Genomic DNA, 3778 nt, shown 5'->3' with positions numbered 1-3778 from the left:
AGGGGGGGGGGGGGGGGGGGGGGGGGGGGGGGGGAGGGAGGAAGGAAGGAGAAAAGAAAAGAAAGAAAAAGAAAAAATTAACTTCCATGTGACTCCTTGTCTATGCCTGTTTACACGAACAATCCTTGGAAGTCTTGGGTAACAGGAATTTTGGATATCTAAAAACTTCCATTCCTCCAATACACGAAGTGTTTTAATATGAAAACTACACCAGTGGGTGATGTCCGAAGTGGAGAGTTTCCTCTTCTTCCTTTCAGCCAAGGGCCCCCACCACCACCCCCTCACCAACGACAGAGGGAGGAAAGTTGACACAAAATAGGTAGGGATTCCTGGCCTTACTGCCGGGTCAGTGCCAGCCGCCGACTTTCGGGCGCGGCCATCACAAGTCTGTGAGACTACTCAACTCTCCCAGCAGCCCACAGAGAGTGTCTCAGACCCTCCCACCCTTCACTGCGGGAGTGCCCCTGAGGTGCAGGGCAACAAGTTCTCCCGTGAGGCAAGGGAGGGACCAGCCAGAACAACGGGCACAACATTTATTTGAAACCTTATTCTAGGGGTGCCTGAGTGGCTCGGTTGGTGAAGCATCCGACTTTGGCTCAGGCCATGATCTCACAATTTGTGGGTTCAAGCCCCGCATCGGGCTCTGTGCTGACAGCTCAGAGCCTGGAGCCTGCTTGGGATTCTGTGTTTCCCTCTCACTCTGCCCCTCTCCTACTCATGCTCTGTCTCTCTCTCTCAAAAATAAATGAACATTAAAAAAATTTTAAAAACACTTCTATCTCATTTCATTAATAATAATAATAATAATAATAATAATAATAATAATGGCAACTCAAAGATGGGCATGTGGAGCCTCTGTTAAAAGGGCACAGAGTCAACTGGAGAAAACAGTGCAGAAGAGGCAGTGAGTTCTCCCTGCCTGCCATGTAAGGGTGTCAAGAAGGCAGAAGGGACAATATGTGACCTGGGCCACAAAGAGTGTATTGTATTCCCCAGCCTGAAATTGCAAATGGGAAGGATGGGAACATATGAAGACATTCCAGACAGAAGAAACTGCCTGAGCCAGAGGCTTTAAAACACAAAAGGCCCAAGTCTCTTCAAAATTCCAAACATAACTAGCTCAGTTAAAGACAGAGTTTGCACTACATTTTTCCAACTATGAAATGTTTTCCTAGTTCCAGATAAAAGAATATTTTAAAGAAGTGGGCAGAACTTGGGCATGTTCTCTCCTAAATCCTTACTGAGGGGTAAACCCTATCCTTTGAAAGTAGATCCTTTTTTGTAAATATCCAAAAGCCAATTAAAGGATAATCTAATGATTCATGTGGGTTACCAAACAGGTTTATGTACTATGGAATGAGTAAAAGAGAAGACCAAATGACTCATTTTTCATGCTCTATAGACTGAGTAAAAAAGGAATGACAGTGACCTAGGCCGATGAAAGGTCTCAGAAGGCAATTTTAAAAGTTAGTGACAGAGGCACTAGCTTCTAGCTTCTCACTCAGTTAAGCATCCAACTGTGGCTCAGATCATGATCTCACGGTTCAGGAGTTTGAGCCCCACATCAGGCTCTGTGCTGGCTCAGAGTCTGGAGCCTGCTTCAGAATCTATGTCTCCCTCTCTCTCTGCCCCGTCCCCACTCACACTCTGTCTCTCTCCATCTCTCAAAAGTGAATAAACATTAAAAAAAAATTTTAAGTTAAAGACAAAGCAAGGAATATAGAAATTATCCTACATACTTCCTCTGCCTCTACATACTCAACAAGCTCTATGATCTTTTCCCTAACCGTTGAATGACTCCAATGTCCTTGCTACCTCATTCTTTCCTTCCCAGTCCCTAACTTAGGTTAGCCATTGATTATCACCTGAATGTACATGACTAAACATGTTTGGTGGAAGGTGGGGGAATCATTTTCTATCTTGAAAAATGTCAGGGCACCTGGCTGGCTCAGTCAGTGGAGCATGCAACTCTTCATCTCGGGGTTGTGAGTTCAAGGCCCATGCTGGGTGTAGAGGTTACTTAAAAAAAATAATAATGGTCAATTCCCCAACCAAGGCCAATACTCCTTTAGGATGCATTCTGAAAAAAATTGGGATGTAAATTACTTTTGGGCCAAAATAAAATTAATGCAGTCTTCTACAACCAGGGGAGTCTTGCTTGGTCACAGTTGATACCCCGAAGTGCCACACATGGAAAACGGAGGGGTATGAGAAATTGGGGAAGACCAGGTCAGTTCTCAGAGGTAGAGTCAAGCCTGGGTAAAAGTGACTACTCCCAGCACCTCGCAAGACTGACAGAGCTTCCGGCTGCCGGTCACATAGCCAGTCAAAACGCAGGGCCGGGAGATGAGGTTTCTCCTGGCCAGCTATAGGAAACTGAAATAAGGAATGTCTTTCCCTTTTTTTTCCTTTAGATGGACAATTCCCCAATGAAGGCCAGTAGTCCTTTGGAATGCATTTGTGATCCACAAACCCTAAAGAAACAGTGACTCATTTTCTTTTGCACAGAGACTTGGCCCCAGTACAAATTGGAGGAGGAAACCTCATCACTAGAAGGAAATATCTATTCTAATACTATCCTACAATTGGACTTTTTTTTTTTTGCAAATTTGAGGGGAAATGGGGAGAAGTCCCCTATGTTCAGTGTTTTGGGGACTTAAGAAAAAAACCAGGATATTATATATAAGCAATGTAAGGTCTGTCCTGATTTAATGACAACACTATCTAAAGTCCAGCAATCAGGGGTGCCTGGGTGGCTTAGTCGGTTAAGCGTTCGACTTCGGCCCAGGTCAGATCTCACGTTCGTGGGTTCAAGCCCCGCGTCAGGCTCTGTGCTGACAGCTAGCTCAGAGCCTGGAGCCCGCTTCCGGTTCTGTGTCCCCTTCTCTCTCTGCCCCTCCCCCTTTCATGCTCTGTCTCTCTCTGTATCAAAAATAAATAAAACATTAAAAAAAATTTTTTTTAATAAAATAAAATAAAGTCCAGCAATCAGGTAGGGAAACGATTAAGGACCCCTTACCTGTATCCAAAGAAAACAGGCCTAGAGAAGGAGGAAGAGAAGTCTTCCACCTCAACTTCCTCCTCCTCGGGTCCTCAATCTATAAAAAACATGCAGTTCTGCTCCCTGCTGCCTCCCTTATCCAGGCCCTCCCCATAATGTAGCAGGCATGTTTCCCTTATGAGAAGCTAGAATGCCAGAAGGAGAAAACTCTTACATTACAAGGTTTAAGTACTTTTTTCATTACAAGATATAAGACGGATAAGAGGAGATCTAGGTAAATTTTCTGATCCAGATAAGTATATAGAGGCTTTTCAGAATATTATGTATGTTTTTGAATTGACCTGGAAAGATATAATGCTTTTGTTGAATCAGACTCTTTTTTTTTAATGTTTTTTATTTATTTTTGAGAGACAGAGAGAGCATGGGAGGGTCAGAGAGAGATGGAGACACAGAATCCAAAGACAGGCTTTAGGCTCTGAGCTAGCTATCAGCACAGAGCCCAATGTGGGGCTCGAACCCATGAACCATGAGACTGTGACCTGAGCTGAAGCCGAACATTTAACCAACTGAGCCACCCAGGTGCCCCATGAATCAGACTCTTAATGAGACAGAAATGCGGGGTTCTGGCGTGGCTGAAAGGTATGGGGATGAGCAGCTCATTAATTACCATGGGACTAGAGGTCCTACAGGGAACTTCCAGCTCCCTACTGGAGCTCAGGCAGATCCACCCCAAGATCCTAATTGGGACTATGACCATCCCATTGGGGAACGGTATTG

Source organism: Suricata suricatta, chromosome 9 (genome assembly GCF_006229205.1).
Source record: "Suricata suricatta isolate VVHF042 chromosome 9, meerkat_22Aug2017_6uvM2_HiC, whole genome shotgun sequence".
Classification (NCBI taxonomy): domain Eukaryota; kingdom Metazoa; phylum Chordata; class Mammalia; order Carnivora; family Herpestidae; genus Suricata; species Suricata suricatta.
The sequence above is the reverse complement of the archived record's forward strand: the minus strand, read 5'-3'. Positions refer to the sequence as shown.